This window comes from Psittacula echo, assembly GCF_963264785.1.
Source record: "Psittacula echo genome assembly, chromosome: 6".
In the NCBI taxonomy this organism is placed as follows: domain Eukaryota; kingdom Metazoa; phylum Chordata; class Aves; order Psittaciformes; family Psittacidae; genus Psittacula; species Psittacula echo.
Genome location: NC_137743.1, coordinates 71,410,826 through 71,426,253, shown reverse-complemented (window position 1 = coordinate 71,426,253; position 15,428 = coordinate 71,410,826).

The window sequence follows — 15,428 nt, the reverse complement described above, 5'->3', positions numbered from 1 at the left end:
AAGAAAATGACGGCACTGGCTGTCAGCCTTGTGGACACAGGCTTAAGTATTATGGAAGGGAACTGAGAGTGGCTACAGCGATACTGTGAACTGAGGTAGTATTTGCCTTAGAAAAGGCATGGCTCTTTGAGCATGATGCAAATTCAGTACGTGTTACAGTAAGCTCGTTTTTTAGCCCCATTTTTCTAACTATTTTTTAATGTTTAGAAATTGCAGGGCAATGGGAAGCCGTCATTCTTACTTCTTCAGGAAGCAGAATATGGGTCCCTCTTCGTCTTTCCGTAAGAGAAAGAGGATTTCAAACACTTAAAAATTGTCTGTAGTTGCAGTTTGGGTTCTCTTTAAAAATTTAGAGTTAAGGTATTGAGTGATCTACAGCAGGATATTCTTATAAGTACTCTTAACAATAAGTAAAAGTCTATCACAAGATGTTTTTAAAAGTGTCATTCCAAAGGAATTTTGCAGTCTTGACTCTGGCAATGTGGGGAAAAGATTAGAAAATTCTTCCTTTGCCTGAGTTACTCCAGACTTAGCTTGACACTGTTGGTGTGTCTGGTCTATACACAGAATAGTGTGAGCCCTTAGTATTCTTTGTTTGGAATTATGAGTGGTTTGGGGTTTTTTTGGTTTTTTTGTTTGTTTGATTGATTGTGGGTTGTTTGGGGCTTTTTGTGTTGTTTTGTTTGTTTTTTTTTTTTACTAGTATTTTCAAAATAGTAATATATGTTGAAGTATTCTTACGAAAGAATTTGAATTTAGGTGTTTCTGTAAATATGACGTGTAAAGGCATGGAGATGCTGTGTTTTCATGTCGTGTGCCTCAGTGCTAAAGAGTTAATACTGAAGTTTTCTGTATTCAGAATTATTAATGTATTTATGGATAGTAATGTTCTTTTTTAATTTTGTCCTCCCAAATTGTTCCAACTTTGGTTTAAATGTAGTCTTCAGTAACTTGATAGCTACTAAAGTACTATCTTATTTACTATTAAATGCTTGTAGTGAAAAGTACAAGGTTTAAATGTTTGTAGCTAAAGTAATTTATTAAGACTTACCTGTTTTATGAAATCAGTAAAATGAGCCAATTTTAATATACATTTAATAGACATAAATATACATCAATACAAATGCAGTATAATTATAACTGGTTTTCAGTGTCTTGTATGTGTTTGCATATGCTCTACAGTAGGTAGCATTTGAAATTTTCTCTGTACTAATTGGAAAGGTGGCCTTATCTATGTATTGTGAGCTTAAGAATGTAATCCAAGTGTTTGAAATTTTTTATAATATGCTCTGTGAGCTAGATGTGGAGTTGCAAGTTAGAGGTGAGTCCGTTACATGTGAGCTTGCTGATGCCAAGAAGGGGTACTTGTTTGTTTCTCTGTCCTTTCTCCCAGATGTCTGGAGTGAACCCAAAAGAATGGTTGGATCTAGTATTTGCTTAGTCTAAGGGTAATCTATTTCTGCTTGGTAACGTAGCAGAAAGATTATTTTGATGTTTGGAGTGTTGAGTGAGTTTTCTGGTGGTTTAGAAAGTTGAGCGGGTTCAGTGATGTTCTGGAACTAAGTAGTAGCAGATGGAGGGGGATGAGAGTCCTTCCCTTTTTTGACTGCAATGAGGTATTAGGCTGCCTGAAGTTTTAATATCTAATTTTAAACTCTAGGAAGAGGAGCTTAAGAAAAATGTCAGGAAAGCTTGTAGAAACATTTTCCCAAAAACTCTTTTGGAAAGTTGGCTCTGGAATAGAGGGAAAGATAACTTCACAATTTTGTTGCTTCTGAGACAGTTGTCTCAACTGCTTCCTAAAAGCAAAGAAAATATCCATGCAAAATATGTTGGTTTTGTTGTGTTGGTTGGGGATTTTTGTTTGTTCTTGTTGTTCTTTTCTGCTTTAATATCCTTTAGCTCTTAAATGCCAATAACAATAATAAATTGACTGAATTTCTCAAATGCTTTGCTAAAAACAAGTGTTTGTAGATTTTCCCAGCTGATCTAGTTATGGGTGTGTTTGATGAATGAGTTGATCATGCAGAGTAATCCAGGTAGGAGGTAGGCTGCCCCTTTCACAAATAGCATGTTCCTGAGAGTAGGTAAAATTGGAGTATTTGATATTGGAAGTATCTTTTAAGTTTTGGTGCTCAGCTTCTTCATCTGAACAGTATATTTATCCCAGGAGAAGACAGGAATAAGGAGGAAATGTGTGCTGCAGCCCCTCCTTTTTTATTTTTTTGTAAACAGCAAAATTATTTTACTCACACTTTGATGTTCTTTCCTCTCATCATCTAAATCTGTCTTACATTGAGCTATTGATTTACCGCAGCATCGAACTTACGTGAGAGAGAAGAATAATTGAATTCTGATCATAGAGCTTCCAAGTGTGTTTATAAGAAAACTGTAATGTAAAACATAATGCACAGTGATTATATGTCTGTGTGTAGAATAGCTGCATTCAGCCACCTGCTTAAGATTATCCTTCATTGAATAAAAAACTCAGTTTAAAAGTTGGTGCAGGGGATTTGTTTTAATCGGGGAAACTTTTTGGAAAAATACCTTGAAACTTAAGTCTGAGTAGCATTGTGGACTCTCACTCAAATGAGTTCTTTTTTTTTCCCCCACAGTTGCAGTAGCAAATCACTCTTTAGTTTTCATATGCAAGAAAAGTTCTATTCACAAAGCTACCAAGTATTGTGGCAGCAGCCTTTACAGTAGTTGTTTATGTGACTCAGGTGCTGAGCTGTTTAGACAAGGCCTCTGCAGCTTAGGATCTGAACAGTGTTTCTTAGGAATGCTGGCCTAACCCCATGAATTTAAATCTTTCCATTTAAAGTCCTTCTTTAACAAGACCCAGCTGTCAGCCCTATCTTCCATGATGGTTCTACTGTATAGAAATTTCATGTTCACTTCCTCAGTGGCATGACTTACACTTTCTTTTTTCCTTTTTGCTATGGAAGCAGATTTTGTTACTTTTTCAGGAATGTGTGCTTTAAAATATTGATTCTGCGTTAAATATTTACATTTGTTCTTAATCTCTACAGTTAAATTCTAGATAAAGTCCTTTTGGTATGCATCAGTTGGTCCTTAACTGGCTTTTAGACTGCTCTGACCTTTGACATAACAAAACTTTTTCTTTTTTTTCTATATTGAGGCTGCTTTGTTGCATTAAGCGCTTTTTTCCAGGGAGCAGAGTCAAGAACTGGTTGTTTTCCCCCTTCCCTCCCTCACTCTGTGCTGCCAAGATTTATTTAGAAACTGAAGTAATGGGGCTTTTCAGTATGAACATGTATCTGTAAAGCACATCTTATATACTAAAGTATTTAAAAAAAATAATGAGTTTCAGGACTTGTGAAACTAGATATTAAGGTCAGTGCTCAGTAGGCAATGCTTAGATTCCTCATAGCAGTCTGTGGCAAACTTGATTGCTTTATAACTCAAACCAGTATCAGCAATTTGAGGTATGCGGACTTCTTGGTTTAAGGTAATTAAACCATCCTTCCAGAGAAGGGATGTTGAATTGACAGTAGAAACAAAATCCCAAGAGAAGGAAGTATTAAAAAGAAAAAATGCAGGGAGAAATGTTGTCAGTTTTCTCTGTTTTCCTTTAGACATTTATGAGAATTTTTCAGTGACATTCTGCTAAAATGGCAGATAAGAATTAAGTTGTATTTTCAGTCTATCAGTGATGAAAGTGACTTTCAGTATCTCTCACAGACCTCAGCAATTTGTGCAGGCTTTACTAGAGAATAGTGATGGTGGAATTGTTACAGACTTTGGCACCTGTGCTCAACCAGAGGTCTTGTGGAAGTTGATTTGTGGATTGAGATCACTTCTGAAATGGCTTTTCTCTTTCTATTTGAGGAGAAAAAGAGCAAGGACTGAGAAGAAGAGTTGTGCAAGTGTAGGCCTTCCTTCAAGGGATTTATTTTCTTTTTCTTGCCTTGTGGGGATGTCTAAATACTATTTGGATTCTTCCAGTAGCAAGAAGGAAAATAATGAGTTGCAGTTTATGAAGCAGGAAGATGGCTTTCTGTGTTGTTATTGCCTGTGAGGTTTATGGAGATCTGATATTGTGCCCAGTCACCTCAAGACCCAAGGATGATGCTGAAAAAGTACCCTCTTGAAGCAGTGGTGGATATGCAGTTGTAAGATTCATAAGCATGTTTTTCCATCTACATCCCTATTGTGCAGAACTTGTCTGTACTGCCTCCTTTTCATGCCACATAGGTGCTCCTAAACTGTGTGGCAGGGGCCCCTTCGGCCCATGTGCCTCACATCACTACCTAGTGAGCAGTGTTGGTTTAGTGCCAAAAGCTCCCCTCACCTTTCCTGTCATGGAAAATTGCCCTGTTCGTGCTAATTTCCAACCCTTCTTTTCAGTCTTGACTGCTAGGACTTATTTCTGTACAGTGCCCCACATCAGTCTCACAAGGCTCTTCTCTGTGCAGTCCCTTCAAGCCTCCCACAAGGCACACCTTTTCCATGAAGAAACCTCTCCTTACAAAGTATTTCTTTTCTAGTATCTTCATGATGCAGTACTGTACATCTGTTTTTTTCCCCTCCAAAGTTTACTGGCAATTTAAACACTTGAGTCCTGTTTTACTAGTGGCTTAAAATATAAAATCAATTGAGCCGGGGTAGCCTGTCATTTAGATATGTTTTGGTTTAAGCCAGTGTTGTTGCTGTTTTGCTTGGCTTGTTAGGAGAAGGGTTATGTTGTTTTGTCATGGCTAACTATAAACAACAAAATGTGTTGGCTTGTAAATGCTAAGAATGAAACACCTGTGTATTTTAGGTGTATCAAGCATTCATTTGTGGGTTTTCCAAAAAATACATGGTCATGGGTTTTTTGGGATGTGGTTTTTTTTGTTTTGTTTCGCTGGAGATGGTAGTTCCAGCTCTTCACAATATAATAATGTACCACAGTGTACCAGAAATCAACTTATAGCCTGTTGCAACTGAGGTCAGTGTAAAGAATATATGTGCAGAATCACAGAATTGCTAGGGTTGAAAAGGCTCTCTGGAGATCAGAAGAGCCTTCTGGAGATCATCTAGTTCCTTATATGAAAGCTTGTATAGGCAAACAACATTCTTCACAGGTTGTTTTATTATAGCTAAAGCAATACTCTTCCATTTTTTTTGAACTGTGGTTCATAGGCTGTCACTAGGTGCTTGTTGAAAGGGATCTGGCAACTTCTTCTGAGTCTAGATAGTACCCACATATACAGCTTGCCAGCATCTGGTGTGGTATCTTAAGTGGATACTGGCATAATGATTATTTTTAACCTTTGAGAGGGTCTCTTGAGCAAAAATTAGTTTTTAACTGAGCTGAAGCATAGAGTAGCTCAGAGTCTTATGAAGAAATACTCTCAGCTGCTTTGTAATTTGACCTGTGACTTAAGTGATTTTCTTGCACCTCCCTCCTCCTGTTTGATCATTCATGTATACCATCTTCTACAAGCACTGTTGAGATGTCCAGCTTTTACACGTAATTGGAAGTTATTTGCTTTGTTTTGCTTTGTTATGGTTGAAAGACAGCCTACTAGATGTATAAAAATGAATTTGAGTTATTTCTTCCTGGTGGAAAAAGACATTATAAAGGCACAACCAACCAGTCTGTAAAGGCACGTGGATTTTATAGTGATCAGTTTGCAAGTGCTTCTTCCCTTCCCAAGTGCAAGGTGAGCCTAAAGAGCTGGGCCACAGGTACAAGAATATTTGGGTATTTCCTGCAATCTATCTGTAAGGCCAAATACTATAATAAAATTAATTGCTATTCTTAGTCTGCTGATGGAGAAAAAAGGCTACATAATCCTTTCTGGAATGGATGAAGTTGCAAGAGGCAAGTAAGCACATCGTGCTTTCTAATGGGTTTTTTCTGGATCAAAGAGAGGATCCACAGGGAAGTGTGGTAGGTTAAGTACCTGTGGGGGAGCTATCATTCAGGAAGTGACCAGAATGGCATGAATGTACAGCACCTGTGCACAGGCTAATCTCACCTGCTTCTGTTGTGTTATTAAATTAATGCTTAGTTTAGTTCTGGTAGTAAAGTGGTTTCCTTTAAATGAAGCTGACAGGTGTTTTTCAGTGCCCATTAAGTTTAACTATGGATGTATACAAAGCCATTCTTTCATGATGTGTTTCTTCTCATGTATTGTTTGAGATATCCTCTCCTATAAAGGGCGTATCGCTTCATGCAGTTTCACACATCTTGGTTCAGTCATCTGAATTAAAAAGGTTTCCTTACCAATTGCACTGACATAAAGTCCCTCTTTTTGCCTTGCCTGCAAATAGAACAGTCAATGCAACCTGCATTTTTAACAGCAAGGACAAGAATGGAACTGTATACAGCCTCAGAGGAAGAGAGGAGAAAGTAGATCTGCATCCCAAAAAGATATTTTGCTCATTCTGAAGTGAAAACTGAATGGGAAGAGATGCTTACAATAGTATTTGTGTTATGGTAACTGCATAATGAAGATTCTGGAAAATTGCAGCTAATGTATGTTTTTAAGTACATCTCTGCCTACTGAAAGCAGAATATACTTTAATAGAGATTTAAAGCTATACATAAAACGTAGATCTGCATTACCAAAAGATGTTTTTTTCTTATCTCTGTTGAATACTTCTTTTGAAGGCTGTTGTATAGCCCTCCTGCAGAATAAGACAGCCTTGATTTTGTGTTATTGCTTGGTTTTGATTTTTTCTTTTTCCTTTTATTTAAAGTCAGTCAACATTAGCAGCTATAGAAGAAAGAGAAGTCCAGATGAGACATAGCAGAATTGTTAGACCTTTTGCATTATCATTTGGACTATTGCTAGCAGTATGTCTGAAAGTGTTGTCCTCATTGCAAAGTAAATCCTTTTTTTAGGCTATGTAAAATACCATGCATGTTTCTGTGCTTTATTTTTAGTCAGATTTTATGCAGAATGATGGTGAAGGTTAAGTTATGGATGTAGGCAGTTTCCTTCTTGTCTCTTCCTAAACCATAAGAGGTTTGCTTTGTATTCCTTGCCTTGGCCCTTATCTGGAAAATGGAAATCTTCCTTCAATCTTCCAAACATGTTTGGTATAGTTGTGATGATAAATGCTTACTAAGATATTAAAGGCTTGCATTTTTACTTACATCATTAAGCCCTTGCAAAGTTTCAGTAAAAGTTCAGGCATCTAAGTGTTCTTCCTTTCTTTTTCTAAGGTTTTATATAAGCTTTAGTAGAGCTTCAGGCTGGCTGCTCAGTATGTGCAAGTCTACCATATCATTAGGAGATGTGCACTTCTGGATCTCTCATCCACTTCCTTTGTGTACTCTGGGGGTAAAAGGATTGCCTACATTGCCCTTAGTTTCTCATATCATTTGCAGCTGTGTATTAGGATAATAACTATAATTGAATTTAATGTCATGCTTTAAGACTTAAGTGAGTTGCCTGCTGTGATCGGGAATGTTTTCTTCTCCCTGTGCGGCTGCATGTTTCCTCCCTCTTCCTCCCTTCACAATTAATGAACTATTCAGTGGTGTTATGTTTTCCTGAAATGTGTGGCCATAGCTAGAATTGGGAAAGCAGAGCAAGGAGCCCAGTGGTCTGAGGTAGGGAATCCTGATCCCAAGATGCTTGCATAGTCTGTCTTGCTGTGTACTCAAGTATCTAGAGTTGGCTGAAATCTGTTCTGCCTCTATCCCTCAGACCAGATTAGCAAGAAATGACAGAGTTTTTCTTTTTTCTAATCTGTGTGGACCAGAAATCACTCTTTGAGGCACCTGAAATTTATTTTGTTTAGTAATTTTTTACATAGTGTAGAGAATCCATCAACCTTTAGCCTGGGGGGAACTTCAATGGCCTGCAACATATAGTAAGTGTAATCTTGCGGATTTATAGGAAGGATTCTTCTGTAAGAAAAACTTGCGGCTGAAATAGCAGAACTAGTTGTGGGTCCCTTGTGGTTCTTCAACAAGTAAGAAAGAGATGCATTTTAATGAGTATTTAACTTGAGCAAAATTTGCTGTTTATCAAAAAACCTCTAAAGCAGATGGACCTGATTGTGTTATGTCTTCTTCAAATACTATCATGAGCCTGTTCAAAGTATATTTTGTCTGGAGTCAAGCATAAATAACTACCTTAAAGCTTCGAATTTGTAAATTCTCAAATTGTGTAATAAAGCTTACCTTGTCTATGAAACCTTTTTTGGACATCTAGCTGCCTTTTTTCACGGTTGCAGCTGCTCTAAGGTATTTTTGTTTCATATATAATACAAAGTGCATCCTCTGTATTAGTAGTACTTCCTACTAATAGCTTAAAAAGATTAGTTATATAAAGAAATTATTTACAGACGTGTACTTCTTGAAGGCACTGCATTAAATTTAGTTCTGCCTCTCTTTCTGCCTCAACTTATTAACGTTTGTTATTCTTGTTTTGAACATCATTCCAAAGCTAAAACTGAATGGGAAGAGATGCTACAATAGTGTTTGTATTATGATGACTGTATAATGAAGATTCTGGAAAATTGGAGTTAATGCATGTTTCTAAGTACATCTCTGCCTACTGAAGGCAGAACATAATTTGAATAGCGATTTAAAGCTATCTGTTTCTCTAGCTTCTGTAATCTGACTGTTTTCACGCTGAAAATTCTCTGGTCTTAGCTGGTAAGACTAAGATGCTGGCTCCTGCAGGTAATGAGTGTCAGTGTTTTAGAGAACACTTGTATTTTATCTTCTGCTTGAAAAATATTTTAGCTAAGGCAACTTTTGTTTTTATGAACTCTGGCAAAGTAGGTTTTTAGAACTCTTCAGGTTGCCTTAGTAAAGAATCTGCTCTGACGCATGATGTAATCTGGGATGGATTTTTTTTAATGGGAATTAATTTAGTGCCCGCTTGGGTACTCTGGCTGGAATCTTGGTTCAGGAAATGGGACGCAATGATTGATAACCCGCCTTCTTTTCAAGGCAACATCTGTTTGGCTAGATGCAAGACAAGCACTGAAATATATCAGAGGGTATAGAGGTTTTATTGTGTGCCTTCCCAACAGCACAAATGTCAGATGCAACTGGATTCTTCAGTAGTTTCAATAATTTTGGCGTGTCCCAGCTCTTAGAGGAAGAAAGATCTTTTAAATGTCTTTCATTATACAAGGGGTCACCCTATAGAGACTAATTTAAAATTTCAGGCTGTAATTATGGAAACCTAAAATAAATATAAATGGTAATAATAATACAAAGACTGCTTAAGTCATAAAGAGAAACCAACCCCATGGAATATAGGGTAGAGTTCTGCTTGATCCACTTTGCATTTTACCTCTCTCTTCAAGGTTTCGCACAAAGAAGGGTTGGGTGTGTGGGTGACTATTTTGTGGGTGGCACGTCAGAAATATTTCCCATTGTGTTATTGTAGAAATCAAGAAAATGAAGTAATGTTTTAGTATCTTCAGTTTGTTTATTTCAGGAAATCATGGGTGCCTGTGTCAAGTTAGAGTGGGGGTGTGCAAGTTTTGACAAGGGAAGTCAATACAAGGGAAGTCGGTAGCTGCAGTGGATGTGAATATGGACAGTTATGTTTTTCTGTTTCTTTATGCTGCTAGCCAAAAGGAGCTTTATTCTTCCATGTTTGTATTGTCTGTGAGGAGTACTGTGTTGTCATGCCCCAGCTTAACACACTGCTTAATTCTAAAGATGTGCTGCTGAATCTGTGGAAGACCAGAGAGCAACTGTGGTGTGTTTGACTCTCCTGGTTAGAATCTATGGGGATAAATTGTTGAACTGCCTGTTATAATCTGAAAGGCATTAACAGTCTTCTTATGAAGAGCACTGAGTTCTAGAAAATCTGTGTTTACTGTATACAGCACTGATGTATTTTGGGGGATTCCAGGAAGAGTGAGACAGTTTGCTTTGATGTTACCATCTGATACCTGATTGACTTTTTTCTTCTTCCAGTTATTTTTTCGAACAATTGTTTCATTAGCGGTTGCTAAACTTTATGTAAGTTATGTGTTCACTTGTATTGCTATAAATATTTATATTGCAAACTTATGGATAACGTAAAGAAGAATATTTTCAAGAGCTTAGTGAAAGCGTTGTTTAACTGGGCTTAAAATACAAACAGCTACAGGCAAGGCAAGTTCTTGTGCAGGCATGTGCTTAATTTCAGGAGTAGTGTTAGAAATTATGCTGTATATGTTTGGCTGAATAACTGTTACTTTCAGCAGCTTTTAATTGACCTTTTATTGAAACTTTAGCCTGTCCCACAATACAAAACATGCATTTTCAGACACAAAGTCATCTTTACTGTGGTTTCAAAGTTACATTCTTACATCTCACCCAGATCAGTGGGTAAGGGAAGGAATATTGTGGGAGTTCTGCACCTCCCAGCTAAACCTGAGAATAAGGCCTTACAGTGAGGATGCCTGGTTTTCATACTTGCTGGATTTCTGCAGTCCGGACCAGCTGTCTGGTATACCGTAAAAGACTTGAAAAAGGAATGTGCTTAAAAGGCACATTGCTTTTAAGACTTTTTTAAGATATTCTTTAATTATTTGTCTTCCTTCTCCCAATGGTTTTGAAGGGAGGGAAAGAAGAACAGGAAGCAGGTAGCTGATTTGCATCAAAGGTTGTCACATTCCCTAATAATCTAATGACCTAGTATTTAAATACATTAGTAACTATGAACGTGTTATACACCTTAATTATATCTTATATCTACTGATGTGTGATTAGATGCGACTATTTCTTTCTTGGATCTTATACTGAGGCAGGTAGATATTGCTGTCCAGGACCTCAAGAGGTTACCATCCATGATACTTCTGAGTATGTGAATCTCTTCATGTGTGCAAGGCATAGATTCAGTGTTTTTCCACCTTCAAGATGTGTTGCATAAATAGGTTTACCTGTTTAACTGGTACAACAAAGTGCACAGACATTTTTTGATTTTCTTAAAACATGGCAACAGATCCTATCTTTGTGCAATACATAAATGTAGAACTTCATCTGTTAAAATTATTGCCTGAGTAATTTCAGAAACATATGAGTTCAGTGGTTATAAAAGGTCTCTTCGCTTTTAATGAAGTGCCTGAAGCTTTATTTTTTTATCACATATTCAGTGTATTTTCACCTTGTGGGACTACAAGCCTGGAAAACTATTGCCTGAAGCATGATTTAAAAAAAGAAGAAAAACAAATCTCAAAGTTGTCTCAAATTAGTATGTTGAAGGAGGCTTTCACTTGACATAAGATTTTTATTTGGGATGTTTTGAATTTGAACTTTTAGGCTGACAGATTCTTATCTCAGTTTTTGAATTTGAGAGGCGTTGTGGTATCTGTGTGCTGTAGGAGCCTTGGGATGTGTTCAGCTAGTACCTACGCTATTTGAAGCTGAAAGGAAATAAATACTCTTCTGTTCAGGTTTTCATCTAGATTACTCTTAACATAAACTGGGTTATAGGACATTGGATAATGTGCAAAGAATTCCCCATAACTTTCTAATCCCCCTCCAGATCTCTTTTTCAGGAGTAGTTAATTTCAGAATATTTTATGCTTATTAAGAACAAACATGGAAATACTAAAGCAAATTATCTGCACTGTGTCATTGGCTTAGTGTGCTGCAGTATTAAAGTTAAAAGAGAAATGTTAATGTTCATTATAGCATAAGACTTTCTTATTTTTTCTGAAAAAAAAAAAAAAAAAAGCTGGATTTCATTGATCCCTGTCATGCAGACAGCGTACTAATATGAAACAAGTAATTTATGCTTTGAAACTAATTATTTCATCATTTATCATTTGCTTCCAGAAAACATGTAGAAACATGGATGTCAGCTGTGGCTGTCAGTTTTCTGAGATCAGTTTGATTTTTTTATTCTTTTTTTCTCCTGTGTAAGTAACTTTATTTCTTTAAGTCAGGTGAACAAGTATTAGAGGTGAAAACCTGCTAGGATCTTTGTGTGCACAATGCTTTTGTGCTCATACAGTGTAGTACTGTAGTGTTACGTCATATACAACTTAAACAGAAATAGATACTGCTATGAGGACTCATGGATGATCACAAATGGAAGAACTCTGATTTACCAGCTCCTCATAGAGTATGTTTTCCAAACCAGAGTATGCTATATAGTTCCTTTTGGTTCCTGAGATTAGGTTTTGAAATGCAGAAATCGGTTACTTGTCCAGGTAGTGTTTTGAGTGCTTGTTGTTTTCTACTGTATCCCTGTAATAGATTGTTACAAAATTCCATAGCTTTTTTTTTATGAAGAAAATCCTTAGTTCAGTAACAAGCATGAGCATGTACAAGCTTATGTTTAAATAATAAGAAAGGCTGGGAATGAAAACATCAGTTGCCTGAAAGAGACATGATTTGTTTTCCTTTGAGGGAATTTATGCTGTCAGTTGCCTTTGAACATGCTTAAGCATCTCTAGTTCAAAATGCTTATTACAGTGCTTCTGAAATTAGTGAACATAAACACATTCTTGTTACTGACCCTTTAAGCACATTAGCATTTCCAGTTAGATATCTATTTTTCTCTGATATCTTTCTATCATCAATTAAGTGCAGTATAGACAAATTCTGCGGTCACATTTTTTCACAGCTGCTTTTTTCAGTGTAGAGTGTTTTCATTCTAAGGTGATATTGTTAAGATAATAAAGTTTCCTATTGCCTTCAACTGGGTTGACTTAAGGTAGGAACTACATCTCAAAAGTGCAAGTCTGCAGAATGCAGCCTGAGTGAAAGACACTTTAAGTACACTTTTGATTATAACTTACATGCCCCAAAGCTGTTGCTTTCTTATCACAGCGATTTGTTAGTTTTGGAGTTCTATGATGGTGTATTTTCTTGAAAATGTCAAAATGGTATATTGAAGCATTGTTCTTGGGCTTTTCATCTTTCCTTTTATGTTTTGAAATTGCATCATCTCCTGCCTTGCCCTGGCATGCTGAAAGTTTAAAGGCTTATAATATATCTTTATTTTTTTTCTAAATTATTGGTAAAGTTGGGTTTTTTTCCTTACAGTGTAATTGAAGTGGTAGGTAATGACTAAATGTTGCAACTGGTAACTTCTAATGAAAGCCTCAGTCATTTTTCATAAAATAAGATTAGAATATATTTTTAAAAGCTAGAATACTGTGCTTCATGCATTTGAAAGTGAACAGACCTAATGAACTATTTTGGAAACCAGACAGATGACATACAGTGATTATGGCATTGCCTGGCTAAATAGTGTTTCAAACAGTTTAAGTTGACTGATGCAGTCTGTAGTGGAAAACAAAATGTACATGGAATGTACTTCAGTTCAGGAAGGACTTGCATGTGTAAGACTCTGCCATATTGGTACCTTATTTTATCTAGGTATACCAGAATTATGCTGCTCATTTTAATTAAGTTCTATTCTGACGTAGACTTGAACAGAAGGTGAAGTGTTGAAAAGTAACTTGAATCCAGAAATTACTTTGGCACTTTACCCTGTGTATGAGCTAAGCAGAAGCAACAGCTACTTAAACTCTGCTACCCTGCAAATGCTTTAGGAATGTAAGTGGCTTTGTGGTATCACACTAGGACAGTTTATTCCTTTCAGTTTTTGAGATCTAAATTACTTCTAAATGTCTCCTTTAAACAAACAAATGAAAACCCCAAACCAAAACCACAACAAAACAAACACACACAAAACCCCCCAAACAGGTGTATCCCCCCAGCCCTTAAAATTATACCACTTATTTCTTTCTTGTTAAAAATAAAAATGTTGTATCCTTGGAATCGTGTGATAACTCCCAGTTAGGCTGTGATTTGCTGAAGTATGACGGATGTTTGCTATGAACAACAACAGTGAGGAAGAAAGTGGCTGTAAAAAAGAAAATGTCAAGCTTTTGAACTGGAATGTGCTTTCTTTTTGAGTTGTTGCTGGTTTGAGTTCATATGTCAAAAGTTCAGATACTGTTATCTGAGCATTTTGTCTCTGCCTTAATTTGTTAAATTAATCCTTTAATTAATGTCCTTTGAGATCTCCTTCCCTTAGTGGAGCTTGTGCTAAGACACATCCCTTGTACAGAACCAGCAAGTTAATTTAGCTGTTTCTTAAGTGAGACACTATCCTCTGTGTGCCTTTTGCAAGCTCATAGGAAATGCAGCTGACGTTAGGAAGCTTGGGTGGGGACTACAAGGAGCTGGCAAATACTACGGAGTTTAGTGCCAGACGTGCTGACACAACAGTACTTTACTTGTAAAAGTTTTCTTCAGGCTGCTAATTCTGTCTTCAGAGTAACTGGAACTAAAGCAGTGTCTCGGACGCCAAGTTAAAATAGCTAAAGCAACAGTTTATGGGATATTAAGAATGCCTGTTTCTTTCCACGGCTTACATCCTCAGAAATACTAGAAAAACGAACAAGCTCCTCTCTTAATGAAAGGATGAGTTATGAACAGTGCCATAGAATGAATGTGCTGCAAAACAGGCCCCATCTAACTTTAGCTGAGTGGCGAAAACCACTCAAAGAGGGAAAGGCTAGTAGTGTGAAGTCTCTGTAAATACAGAGCTCTGTCTGTTTTCTGTCACAGTTTCCATTTATGTGATATGGCAGTTCACAGTCATATTTCCTAAGGCATGCTTTTAATAACTTCCCTTAGCCTTCAAATAAAAATTCTTTACTTCAAGTGTATCTAGACATTGAGAAATTCTGTGGTGTTGAATACGAATGGTGTTACTTAAGGTGATATGGTCAAACTCTGTATAGTGTTTTTTGTCTTGAATTTGCAGTATTTCTGGTCCATGTAAAAGCTGAAGGAGTAGTAAAGCAAAGCTTTGAAGGGCCGTGAAGTGGAATCCAGCTTCTGTTTGTTTTGCAGGAGTTCAGGCAGAGTATGAGTTGCTGCTACCCTGCTGTCTCTGTTTCTGTATGTGCAAGGGCTTTCAGGTGACATCATGGAGACAAATCTTGCAGGGGGAGGCATGCCTGACTTATAAAAGATAAAAACTGGTGCAGTGTTGGTAGAAGGATGCAGCTCAATTACATAAGCATATTGGTATTTTTTTTTTGGACTTCAGCACCCTTCTGAGATTGTAGGAAGAGCTTCCTCCCCTTCCTGAGTGCTAGAATTACTTAACAGGACTCAAGTGTTGAAAGAAATGAGATTTAGATGGTAAATTTAATCTGTTCTGTGTTTGCTTGGTGCAGTATACCATGCCAGGTTAGCTGTAATGTTATTACCCCATTTATGGGAAGCAGCTGCATTGTGCTCTCCCACAAAAGTAAAATCTCAGTAAAAGATTCTTTGCCTAGAGCAACTGGATGGCAGTATCTTGCATCCATGAGAGGCACTGGCTTCTGCTGACCTCAGAGTTGTAGATCACCTATGAAGTCTCTTGCTCCCTGATTCTTTTATCAAGGTGAAGTGAAATATAAGCAATATATAAATAGAAGGAAAGGCTATTTTAAAATCATGGAGGTTATTTTGCGTGAATTGTTGTCATATGAAG